Here is a 14,091-nt window from a genome sequence, read left to right as displayed (position 1 = left end):
AAATGACCTCAGTGTCAAACTAAAGGTGATTAATTAAATGCATATTGTTCAGTGAGCTACTCAAATGCATTATGGCCATTATATGACAATTTAGATCTAAATACACTGACACATAAAATATCTACTGTATACATTCTGTGCGAAAAAGAAAATGCTAAGTAAAAATGTGTACCATAGAATATACATATACGTATTTTTTTTCTTGTTTCAAAGTAAAAAATATATATGTTATATATATATAAATATATACATTTTCTTGTATATATGTAAAAAATTTAAGTCTAGGAATATATACCATATCGGTAATGTGTATTTTTGTCTGAGTGGTAGGATTATGTGATCGTTCTTCACAATTTACTTATTTCTGGATCTCTTTTGTAGTAACTGTTGTTGTTGTTGTCACTTACTTAATGTTTTCATTTAAAAATCCACAGCCTATTAGCAAAATAAAAATGAAATAATTGACATCAATGAAATATGAAGAAAGGTAAGAGAAAAGTTTCTGGGGAAACTAGAGACTCTGTTGTCAGAGGGCACAAAGCTGATAAAATGTCTAGTACTTCCAAGTTGCCACTGTTAGAAGGCTGAGGTTACCCTGAGAGAATCACAGTACTTGGAGCACTGCTTTAGAACTCAATAGTACCTCGTTTACCTGCTTCCTGTTGCAAAGACCACATCTTGCCATCAGTTCATACACAGTCACCTCTGGCTTTGCCATGATCCTGAACACCACCAGCAAGCCCAGAGGATGCACGGGAAGTAAATACCAACTAAGTTGAGTGATCTAGAGTGTAGAAGAAAGGGGAGGAAAACCACCACTAAGCAAACTTCCCCTAGGAAGAACTAGTAGAAGTAACCAAATCACAGAAGTAATTAGACTGTATTAATGTTTACCATATGCTTAATTATGACCACCTCAATGAACATAAACATTCATATAGGTCAATTTCAAATGTCTAATTTCATCTTTAACGTCGTTGTTTCATTTTTGGCAGATCGGTGAGCTGGGCTCCTTATGTGCCTGAAAGAGTTTGAATTTCCTGTTAACTCCCAATCACTAGTATTTTCAACAAGAAATGTGCAATTGAGATCAAGTGCTGTTTAAGAGCAGCTAGGGTTTCCACGGGCAGACACTTGTAGTGAACAGAGTTATGGAGCAGCAAAAGTACAGATCTATTTGGAGAAAGAGAAAAAAATGCATTGTATTTTGCTTCAATTATAAAATACCATCCTCTCAAAGGTGGTTCTAAATTACAAAGGACTTTGATTTCTAGGTAGATTCTGGGTAGAGAAGACTTCCCTTCATATTGAGGCATTAATGATGCCTTTTAACCTGGGAAGCAATATGACTGGAGTCGTACTTTGAGAAGATTAATCAGGTTTGGTTGCAGAATGAAAGAGAAAATGAAGTCAAGAGATTGGTTTAGAGGCTGTAGCAGAAACTTAGTCATACATCAAAATGATCAAATATCAAGAAAAACAATTCTGAACTGCATAACTTGTATAAAGTAATTTTCAATGATTTTTTTTTCATGGTTATGATAAAAGAACTGGATTGGCAGAAACCTTTACCCTGAATCAAGAGTTAATTTGTCTTCGAGCTCATCTTAACGATATCAGAACATAGGGAGCAAACAATGGGGTGACTGCCCTCAGTGCTTGATTTTTAACGGTTTTGAAGAGAATAGTTACATTTCTTCTCCTAGTAAGAAATAATAAATACATTAAAAGAAATGAATTCCCTGCCCCTTTGTACACCGGTCTATTTCTTCAAAACATTAAATACTATTGATGAGATATCACCTTTTATAATTCGTGTTCATTAGAGTTCTCTTGTCAGGAAATGCAAATGAAATGTAGTATATACTAACAACTTTTACAGAAAGACTAAATAATCCTAAGAGAATCATATTTTCAAACTTGAATGTTAATAATTATGATGTACATTATGGTTCCGATATATGTATATGTTGTGGGATGAGACATGCTCTTAGTTTTTCATTTCATTTATTCATTTTGCAGTTTACATTATTGTCCCCTTTGAAGTAAAATGTAATAAGATGTTCTCAAATTTTATTGAGAGTTAACAGATGGCCAAAAAAAAGTTTCTTTTTATTTTTTTGTCAAAATACAACTTGTGTTTTGATTAATCTTTATATTCTAATAAGAACTCTTTCAGAATGCAGCCAGAAAGGGTAAATAAGTCTCTTTCATAGAAATGATAAAAATTTCCTTTAACAGACAAAGAGATTTATGGGAAAGTCATGTTTTCGCATTTGTCGCAGCTGCCAATAAACCAAGAATAAATCAAGTGAGACAAGGCAGGAGCCATTTTACATGTAATTCCTGATAAGATTATCTGTTTCAGCCTCTCTCTCTTCCCTTCCTCTGTGGAATTTTGCATTCCCTTACTGCTTTTAATGTTACCGTACTATTGCATATGTATTTTTACCATGCAATAACTCATATTTATTTTAAAGAACACTAGACATGAAGTCAGCGGATCACAAGGAATGAGGGGGTTTGGATGTGAGACCTTCTAAATATAATGTAAAGCTTATTATGATCTTTATGGTGGGTAGAGAGATGGAGGATAATAGGAAAGAAGTATTTGAACTACATTGCTGAAAGTAGCAAAAATATCAATCATTTATATATAGAAATTTGAGTAATACATGAACTACATGGTAAATTATTTGGGAAGGTTACATGTCTCACGTTTTATTATACCTTCTCTATCCGATGCCGTTGAATACACATGATGGGCCCAACAAGTTAAATAACTCAGTGAAATGTGAACATGCTTCTTTGTATTGAAGTTAAATTTAGTGAAGGCCACCCACTTTCAATAACATTGAAACACATATATTCTGTTGTTGCTGTCCATTAATAATTTATTTTTTCCCGTACAATGAAGTATGAAGGTATCAAAATAGGTTTCATAAATGTCCCATGAACTGTTATTTCAAAGCACACAAACTATATAAATTGGGAGTAGTAATTATATCTTTTACAACTAAATTCCTGTGTCCTGCATTATCAATTTAATGGAGCATGTTTTAGAACTCAAAAAGAAAATAATCATGTTGTTTAATATTGGACATTCTACACTTTATCTGAATAAAAAGAGTGAAACAGCAAATGCTAATATTTTTATATTATTAAAAGCTAATTAAGAAATCCCTACTGAAAACTTTACATCTAAATGCCTGGTTCTTTGGAGAGACATCTGAGTCAGGCTGAATTAAGAAACGAAGCATAATATTTATAGCCCTAAGAACTATGCAATGGCTCTTAAATTTGTGATTAACAGAAAATATAATAATTCTCTAAGGGGAAAAAATCATTCAAAACCAATTTTCAATTCCCCAAACATGTTATTTTTTAAAGCCCCAATGAGCCATGTTGAATATTCAACTTAATGAATAATTATCATAAAGTGTACTGCTATGATGCATTCTGAGATAATTCGAAGAGGAGTTTCACCTGGCAGATGGAATAAAATTTCCATTCGTTTAACTCCTAGATGTGTAAACAACATTATTAAGTCAATTTATCAAATGAATAAATACTATCGTGTGACAGTGTGGTTAATGGAGAAATTAAATATAAAGAGTAAAATTATGCTTTAAATATGGAAATTGCATTCCCTTTGGACTGGTATAATTGTAGCCTGGTGGTCAAAAAATACAAATCTAGAAAGAGAATGACAGAGGCTTTAACTCAATTGCCCCAGATTTTGACTTTTGGTTGTCTCAATTAATATAATTTTCTGTTGCTTATCACTTAACACATGGCTGTAGCTATTATTGTTTTTGATAGTTTTGTCTTTTAGGCTTCATACTAGTTATAAGTGGATTGCACATCACAGTTGCAGTGTTGAACTGTTCTGCGGTTGTCTTCATTTTACTTATGAGTTTCATACCTTTGAATGTTTTCTTTTTTCATGTTAGTGTCTTTTTCTTTCAGAGTGAAGCATTTTCTTTAGTATTCCTTATACGATTGGTCGGGTGGTGGTGAATTATTATAACTTTTGTTTGGAAAACTTTTAACTATGTTTTCAGTTTAGAAATATATTTCTCGGTTTGAGGATTTCCATTTGGTTTTTTAATTATTTCAATCTCTTCATTAAATATCTCTGATAAATTTCTGAATCACTTTTTTGTATTATCTTGGAGATCACTGCATTTCTTTAAAATTACTCTTGAATTACATGATACATGATACATGAGAGAACTCATGTGTCACTGTCTCTTTATGGTGGTCACTGGTTCCTTGCCCTGTCCATTTGGGGAGGTCATGTTCCCTGTTTGCTGTTGTTTCTTACGGATACATGCCTGTATCTTTTCATCGTAGGATTATTTGCTGTAGTCTGTGGATTGTTTGGGGTTTTATTGGCTATGTTTACTTAGAGAATCTTCATAATTTACCTACTGAACTTCTTATATTTTTTCACCAGTGCCTTTGTTTCAGCACTAGATGATGCTTAAAGCCCAAGTTTGCCTCAGCTCTAGCAAGTGATCAGAGAGCACTGCAGGACCAGAATGGGGGAGGTCCCCAAGGGGATATCCCAGTGGCGTGGAAGGCCTTGCAAGGGGTTTGTGCCCAGAGGACCATGGCACATACCTCCTGCAGAGTGCTGATGCTGAACAACCACTCTGATTTGGTATCTCCTTTGGCTGAGTGACAGAGCAGAGTTTCCAGAACTGTGGATGATGGTTGCACTTCCCTCTTTGTCTCTAGATATGTCTCCTCTCAGGCACTCAGAATATTTCCATGGGTGGAGACATCACCAGGTCTCCCAACCAAAGAACCCAAAATGCTGAGGATGCTGGTTGTCACTGTATCTCACTTTTTGTAGCATAGAAACCATGAGTTGCAGGAAATTTTCTGCATGCTTGGTGCCAGGCAGATTGGGGTGAGATGTGTCAGGGTATAAAAACTGGATATCTTACTGTTTGCCTGGTGATTTTATTTCTCTGTGACCTTGGGAATTAACTTATATTTGAGTTATGGGATATTATTGGTGAGGACCTCAGTGCCGTATATTTGGCTTTGGTTTTCTAGGGTAGGGGACAGTGAAGCCAGCTTTTCATGTCACCACGTCAGAACCGGAAGTCTGTATTGTATTCTTTATATAGACATATGATAAGAACATTTCTAATATTTAATGTCTATGTTTTCCCAATCTGGCACTAATTTTGTATTAATATTGGTATTTACAACGTAATGACAACACTTACGTGTCTATCAGAATTCTAATTACTTTATGTTATTTAATGCTCATAATAATTATATGTTATAAGTAGTGATATTATCTCCATATTACTGATTAATGAAACATGATATTTAACTGTCTACAGTTGTCTACAGATTATCTACATAGCTAATAATTATGCAAGTTGGGATTTAACCCCAGGCTACAAGTCTCCATAATGTATATCCTTAATCACTGTGATGTTCAGGTTAATAAATGGCCCTGCTTCTTTATAGTCATCACTGTTTGACACATGGCTTACTCCAGCCTGACAATCACCCACTGCAGTGGTTTCAAATCTATGATTTGAATATCCTATTAAAACAATGTGTAAAAGTAAACTTATTTCAGATAGCATTATTTGAGTTACTAAACCTAATTTACTAGTCACTAGTCTAAAATCATCTGTAAAATATTTTATTAACCTTTATAATAGTTATTTCCATTAGGATATGATAAGCATCTCTAATCCCATTATGTATATTATGAACTAAAAGAACAAAAAACTTGAGCTATTGTCTATATTTTTAGAGACCAGATGTTAAAGGAGGATTTAGAAGCAAATATTCTAAGTGACATTTCCATGATTAGCCTGAAATCCTGCACTGCCTCCTGTACTTATCAAAAATATTTCTATCACCCTAAGACTTTAGAACCTAGCATAGGATTTATTGATCTGCCTTTTCTAATTCTAGTCCTGCAATAATTTTCTCTTTAACCATATTCTTTAGTCACTTGGCTTTGTCTCCTTTTATGTTTCAGAGCCTTATAAAATTCCTTCCTTAGCAAAAAGCCTTTCTTTCAACCTACCTTAATTCCTAAGCAAAGCTTTCCTTTTCAAGATTTATTGTTGCTTCCTTGAAGGACACTATCTTTGAAGACCTTTTCCAACTGCTTTGGTGTGTCTTTGAAGAAATCTTACATCTCAAACATTTTAAAGATCTACAGATTTTTTATTTTGCCGGCAATGTATTATGTAATCCTCATACTGTATCTTAAATTGGAAAAATGCCAGCAACACTGAACTTGCCAAAGTAGTACTGAAAGTTCCATTTTTCACATTTCTCATTCTATTCGCTCTTTATTTTTTTTCCTTACAGACACCTGAGGTACAAGTGCAACAAGACTTCTTAAATTTTTCCACAATTTTATCCAAAACCCAAGAAATATTTTCACTATGGATGTGTGCAATCACACATCCATATTTATTATAAGTATCTGTGGCGGGGCACATTTGCTCATGCCTGTAATCCCAGTACTTTGGGAGGTCAAGGCGGGCAAATCACTTGAGGTCAGGAGTTTGAGACCAGCCTGGCCATCATGGTGAAACCCCGTCTCTACTAAAAATACAAAAATTAGCCAGGCGTGGTGGTGCATGACTGAAATCCCAGCTATTTGGGAGACTGAGACAGGAGAATCTTGAACCCGGGAGGCAGAGGTTGCAATGAGCTGAGATTGCACCACTGCACTCCAGCCTGGGGGACAGAGCAAGACTCCATCTAAAAAAATTAAAAATAAAAATAAAATTAAGTATTTATGTATTGATGTGTTTATTAATTTATTAATTTGCAAACATTCTCCAGCACCTAACCTGCTATTTATTAGGCAATTTGATAACAGGCATGAAATCTATGGTACCTTCTTTAAATCCATCATCTATTAAGAAAGATACATAGGTAAATAAATGAAATAATGTGCAATATGTTTTGAGCATGCAAATAAAGGTGCAGATATAAGGATCAATTATATTTAGAAATGCAGGAATGGCTCATAAAATATTTCAAAATAGTTCATAGCAAAACCAAGTCTTATCATAGACAGCTAACACAGGCAGAGCCACAGAGATTAAAAATGAATATGATACAGTTGAGAAGTTGCTAGTGAGTCAAAAGGTGAGATTAAGTTCAACAATGGAGCAAAGCACAAGACAAGAGCAGATCTTCAAGGGCTTTCTGTCCGATGTAAAAATTTGGACTCCAGTTGAAAACCTAAGCAGGAATGAGTCATGATTTTTCTGGAATCACAAAAAATTCAAACAATTGAGTATGTATTATCAAAGAATGCTCAGTATTTCACTTAGTCTAATAAAGTGATTAGTTCCAGTATCAGTATATCTAATTGAGCTTAAAATGACAAGCAACAGAGACTAGGTAAAATTGGAATGTCCAAAGGTTAATTGTCAAAATAATATAGATCCGTCTAGACTTAGAGTAAACAAATTAAATGCACGAAACACAAGTGACCTTCTGAAAGGTATTTTCTACAGGAGCCACCTGAATACAATAAAGAATTCATGGTCTTTAGAGTCAGAAAAACCTTGTTCTCATTCTGCCTCCACCAGTTGGTTGAGTATGACCATGGCAGATGACTTAGTTAATTGAGTCTTGGTCTGTTCATCTAGTATTCTGAAGAAAAATAATTACACCATTGGTCTTCATTGTGGGTAAAATAATTGACATATATGAAGCACTTGTACATTGCGTGCTCAATAAAATTTCACTTCATATTGCCTTCTTACAAAACTTGGATCATTTCCCTTTGTTTCACTGAGAGGATGGGAAAGGAAATATTACTACAGAGAGAAAATTCCCTATAAACTTTTACTCATCCTAATAAAACCTTTCAATGATTCTCTATTGCATATATGGTGAGAACTGTTTCTGCTGCATTTCTTACATCATTGCTTCAATACAGAAAATTATTACCCATTATTAAAGACAAAGTTCAGTTTTACCATAACCCAGAAAGTCATCCTTGATACCCAAGGCTGAAGAAAGCATCCTCTTATTCACCCATAGCACCTTCTATCTCTACCATATCCCCTCATTGTGTTATATCAAAAACATCGTTTATGTGTATTTATTCTGCACAATAAGCTCTGCGTAGCAAGTAGCAGTCTTTATTCTGTTCCCCAGAGAATTCTGAGTATGCAGTACAAGGACTATCATTGTATAGACTCCTTAAATACTCTTGAATAAAACAGTATCTTCAATTCTTTACAAAGGTAGAAATTTATAAAGAACAAATAACAGATTTACATATTTTTCATTGATAACCAATATTACATATTTTCAAGATAAAATTATTTTCATTCAGTTGTTTAAAGTTAATTTGCATGCTTTAAACTATGTTTAAAAATCTATAAGTGAAATTATTATTTGTCAGGAATTTTATGTCCAGCATTATGGTAGACAAGATAGCCTGAAAATTCTTTCTAGTAAGAAACACCTAAAATACTAAAATGTGTGTATGTGTGCACGCGCGTGCACACACGTGCGCGCACACACACACATATCTATACATCTATACCTGTCTTGGAAAAAAAGTAAGAAAATCCTAAGAACACTTGCCCATAAAAAAAATTTCTAAATCATGACTCCAGAGATGCATACCTGCACTAAAGCTTACATCTGTTTAATATACTTCTCATGACCTTCTGTGGCTTAAAGCTTTCATTTCAATGGGGTAGAAACAAAGTCTAGCTAGGGCGCCTCAACAGGGATCCCCGCATGGGGTTAATAAGTCTGTCAGAAAGGGAATTAGATAACAAGCAATCAAACAAACCCCAGGCACTTCAAAGATGGATAGCATGAAACCAGTTGCTATGGTCTGAATGTTTGTGTTCCCTTAAAATTTACATTTTTATAAATCATCCAGTCTATTTTGTGATAGTAGCCCAAACAGACGAAGACACCTACATCTCAAATACGGTTTTGGGGTATAGAGGCAGAGGTCACTGTTTGGGAGAGTCAATCTTATTTTCAAGTAGATTTTTCAGAGAAATAAACATGACCAGGATTTATAAAAGCAAGCAAATTACAAAACTTCAGTGTTATTGAGTGAATTTGGGAAGTAGTTATGGTTGCTTATGTAGTGATTTGTAAGATGAAGGTAAAGGCCACTTAGGCCTGTCTGAGAAGCCGTAGAGGTAGATGTTTATTCTGGCTGCTGCATGAAGAATAGGTTAGAATGGAACATGGGTAAAGATCACAATCACATTACTAATGAGGTTCTTTGTAAATATGGTTCTGTACAGTTGGAATAGCATTGAGTTTAGGTGTTTTGTTTTATTTTGTTTTCTCAGAGACAGGGTCTTGCTTTGTTGCCCAGGCTAAAATGCAACGGCACTGTCATGATCATGGCTCATTGCAGCCTCAACCTTGTGAGTACAAAGTATCCTTCTGCCTCAGACTCCCAAAGTGTTGGGATTACAGGCATGAGTCACTGTGCCTGGCAGTCATTTCTAATGAGAGCGGAAGAACTGAAAAGACTGAAACACATCAGAGAAAAATCTTAGTGGCATAAATGATAGTATTTGTTCACAGATTAAATGCACACGTTGTGAGGAAGAAATAAAACCAGGATAAGTCCCAAATTTCTGGGAAGACCAATAAATCAGGCTCATACCATTGTTATAAATCACGTTTGGGTCAGTTGGAGGCTGGGAGTATGGCTGAGATCAAGATTTCAGTGGAAAGGTAAGTATATATGAATTTGAAGCTGTTGAAAATCCCAGCAAAGTTTTTATTTTGAATTAATTATTATTTTGTGTATTTAAATAATAGTTCCTGTTATCTTCTAGGGAATATACTCTTTCTTGTTGCTATTTGTTTTTTCAAATATTTTTTATTCATTGCTGTCCTATAAATTGCAGATTCTTTTTTTTTTTTTAATTTTTAAGGTTCCTTGAAAACTACTGCTGTGATTTTTATTAAATTAACACTTAATTAAAGTATTGATTCGTGGAGATTTTCCATCTTTCCCATACTGACTCCTTTCATCATAAACATATCCTTTCCTTTGCTTAGATTTTATTATATCTTTTAGTTATTTCTCCATAAATGACTTGCACATGTTTTTACTAATTTATTCATAGGAAATTTATTATTTTCATTTCTATTATGAATACAAGTGTTACACCTTCCTTATCTGGAAGTGTAACACTGTTACACTTACCTATCTGGTTATTGCTTTGGTTAGAAATATTAGCTATGTGTTTATCTTTTATTCACCAAACATTCTAAATTATCTTACTGTTCTAATATTGTAGCATTCAGTAATTTATTTTGGGTTTTTCAGTTTTTCCAAATGGACTATCATATAATTAAATAATATCAGTTTCATTTCTACCTTCTGGTCTTTATCTCTGCTGACTTTGTGGTGACATGTAACTTTACGGATGTTATTGCCTGGAACACAGGATTCTGAAACCAGCACCGACTTCCCTTCTGCCTTCTCCCTGGTCAGTGTGGACAGACAATCACCGGAGAGGTAAGATCGGGGTGTTTTCCATCTACCACAATGGCAAGCCTGTACCCCCCCGAATGTGTAGATGTATTTAATTCATTAGGCAAAACTCACAGTTACCTCAACCTGGACGACAAATCACTCTGTGACCTTGTTTGTAATCCGAGTGAAAGCATGTGATCAGAAATGAAGAAATGGAGTCACACTCATACCCAACCCTCTCTTGATATGACAGGAGTAGTGAATTCAGGCTTGAGGGAGATGGTAGGTATCCAGGAAGTTACATGAACAGTTCCAAAGCAAAAGCACTGGCAAATACATGGAAATAGGATGAAAGAGAGAGTTAAACATTATGTTATTGAACCAAGTATAAGTTGATAAGAAAAACGAAACTGGTGTACAGAAATGGAAGAAAGGGAACTACAGGTAATTAGATCAAAGCCATATCATAAAATATACGCTAGAGTAAGCTGCATTAGGGCAGTGAAGAATGCCAATTTCATTTAAATCACAATAACAAACATACGTTATTTATATTTGTGTTGAAAGTCACCTCAAGTTAGTTTTATAAGTAGATTGTTATGTATAATGACAATATTAGCGTAACATTACTAAACAATAAAGTCTCTACAGTGTTTTGTTTTGTTTTGTTTCATTTTGTCTGAACCTAAATTTGACATGTTTTACTGCCCCTTAAAAGGCCCATGATATGTTACAGAAATTGTAGAAGCGGTACATAATATCTTCTCTTTAGATAGTAAACATAAACCACCAGCTCACAGGGTCAACAAAATCAGGATTCATAGTATTTATAAATCAGGCAAGATTAACCAATCGCTGCTCAGACGGCTCCAAGTAACTGAAACACAGCTTGAAGATTTAGGGTAAGGAACACAAGATACTGCATGAGAAAAGGCTGGCTCAAATGAGAATGGATGTTTAGCCTTGTGAAATTTCCATGGACCAGGTGACAAGTGTGATAATTATTATGCATATGACTTATTTCTTAATAATCCAGTGGCATTTATTACATGCACAAAGTTTGCCATCACCACTCTATTTCCAAAATATTTTTACCACCCCGAAAGAAAAGCACTTATGGATTAAGTATTTAATCCCATTTCCCCTCTCCTTGGCCTTGGCAGCTCCCTATCTCCTTTCTGCTTTCTTAAGTTGCCTATGCTGGAGATTTCATACAGAAGAAACCATATAAGATGTGATCTTTTGTATCTGGCTTCTTTCACTTAGCGTACCAACTTAAAAGTTTTATCCACAATGTAGAGAGTATCTGTATGTTAATCATTTTTATATCTGACTAGTATTCTATCATACACATATACCCTATTTTGTTTATTCATTTGCTTGATGAGCATTTGGGATCTTTTCACATTTTAGATCTTGGGAATAGTGTTGCTATGAACAGCTGTGTACAAATATTTGTTTGATTACACTTTTCAGTTATTTGGGGTTTATGCCTAGGCATGGTACTGCTGGGTCCAGAAATCAGAAAGTGTGAATCTTTCAATGTGGTTCTCCTTTTTTCAGTGTTATTTTGGCTACTTGAAGGTCACATTTCAATGCGAATTTTAGGATGGCTTTTCCATTTCTGTAAAATGACTACTGGAATTTCCGTATGCATAGCATTGACTTTATACATCCCTTTGGGTAGTATTGACAACTTAACAATTAGGTCTTCCAATTTGTGAACATGGTAGTCTTTCTGTTTATTCAGACCTTTAACCTTTAATTCTTTTCAATTAGTAAACTAATGTTCATCTTCTTGGTTAAATTAACTCTTGTGTAATTTAGTTTTTGATTTTATTGCAAATCAAATTGTTTTCTTAATTTTTATTTTGGATTTCTGGTGCATAGAAACACAACTGATTTTTTTGTGTGTGTTTATCCTGTACCCTTCAATTTGCTGAACTTACTTATAAGCTCTAGTAGAGTTTTCTTTTGTGAATTCCTTGGGATTTTCTAAATATAGAATTATATCACCTGCAAGTAATAACAATTTCACGTCATTTCCAACTTAATGCCATTTATTTCTTTTCTTGAATAATTACTCTGAGTGGAGCTTCTACCATAATTTTGAATAGCAGTGATGAAAACAGGTATCTTTGTCTTTTTCTTGCCTTAGGGGAACAGGAAATATACACTACATTAATTTATTTTCTTATTTTGAACCAACTCTACATCCTTGAGAGAAAGCCTACTTGGCCAGGGTGCAAAATAATTTTAGTATGCTATCTGGTTTGTTTTGCTAAGATTTATTGAGGATTTTTGTGTCTATGTTCATAAGATTTACAAAGGATATTAGTCTGTAACTTTTTTCTTTGCTGTCTTTATCTGGCTTTGGTATCATGGTAATGCCAGCCTAATAGAAAGAGTCAGGGAGTATTCCCTCCTATTATATTTTCTGTTTGTTTTTTTTTTGGAAGAGTTTGGGGAAAATTGGTGTTAATTTTTTTTAAATGTTTGGTAAAATTAACGAGGAACCATCTCATCCTGGAATTTTGTTGTTATTTTGGGGAGGTTTTTGATTATTTATTCAGTCTTTTTACTTGTTATAGGTCTGTTGAGATTCTCTACTCATTTTTGAGTCAATGTAGGTAATTTGTGTGTTTCTGGAAATGTATCTATTTCACCTGTTACCTAATTTGTTGGCATACAATTGTTTGTAGTATTCTATTATAATCTTTTTTACTTCTGTAAGGCTGGTAGTAATGTTCCCAATTTTATTTACCAATAGCAATGACTTTCTTTGTATCTTATAACTTTTTCTCTGACAGTCTATTTTGTCTGATATTAGTGTTGCTATTCAAGTTCCCTTTTGTTAGTATGTGCATGCAATATATTTTTCCAAAATTTCACTTTCAAACTATTTGTGTCTTTGAATCCAAAATGAGTCTTTTACAGATAGCATATACTTGGAATATATATTTTTGTTCTATGATGCCAATTTATATCTTTTAATTGAATAGTCAAGTCCACTTACATCTAAAATAACTTCTAATAAATAATGTCTGCAGTTTTACTATTTGTTTTCTGTATGTTTTACACCTAATGTCCCACATGTCTTTCATTCCTTCATCTTTAATTGATTTTTAGTATACCATTTTGATTTCCTTTTTGTTTTCTATTCTGTATTTATTAGATATTTCCTTAGGAACTACCATGGAAGCTCCTAAACATTGTACTATTAATATCTTAGATGTATAACAATCTAATTTGAATTGATACCAATGGAGACTCAACAGCATGCAAAAAGTCTACTCCTAGAGAGATCCAGTCCACCACTATGTTGTTACTCTCACAAATTACACTTTCATACATTTCATGCCCATTAACATGGATTTATAATTTTTTTATGCATTTGTCTTATACATCATATAAGAAACAAGAATAGTTAAAAGCAAAAAAAAAATGCTGGTTTTGTATTTACATTTGCAGTTATCTTATTAGAGTTCTTAATTTTTAATATAGCTTTGAGTTACTGTCTAGAATCAATTCTACTATATGGTATCGTCTACATTTTTCTTTCATTTTCAATAATAATTCTGATGAACATCTTATTCTCTGTTGAT

At 33.9% G+C, this 14,091-nt stretch overlaps 1 long non-coding RNA gene across 1 annotated transcript in view; it reads left to right on the top strand.

The window, feature by feature from the left end:
- Nucleotides 1-1,799, top strand: part of LOC105536509 — a 17,350-nt gene extending 15,551 nt beyond the window's left edge. The window contains exon 2 of the long non-coding RNA XR_001005601.1: nucleotides 996-1,799. This is a non-coding gene — a long non-coding RNA (uncharacterized LOC105536509). The remainder of the gene's footprint in view (nucleotides 1-995) is intronic.
- The last annotated feature ends 12,292 nt before the right edge of the window (nucleotides 1,800-14,091 follow it).

This window comes from Mandrillus leucophaeus, unplaced genomic scaffold, assembly GCF_000951045.1.
Source record: "Mandrillus leucophaeus isolate KB7577 unplaced genomic scaffold, Mleu.le_1.0 Scaffold16, whole genome shotgun sequence".
NCBI classification, from domain to species: domain Eukaryota; kingdom Metazoa; phylum Chordata; class Mammalia; order Primates; family Cercopithecidae; genus Mandrillus; species Mandrillus leucophaeus.
This window is presented reverse-complemented; position numbering and strand designations above follow the sequence as displayed.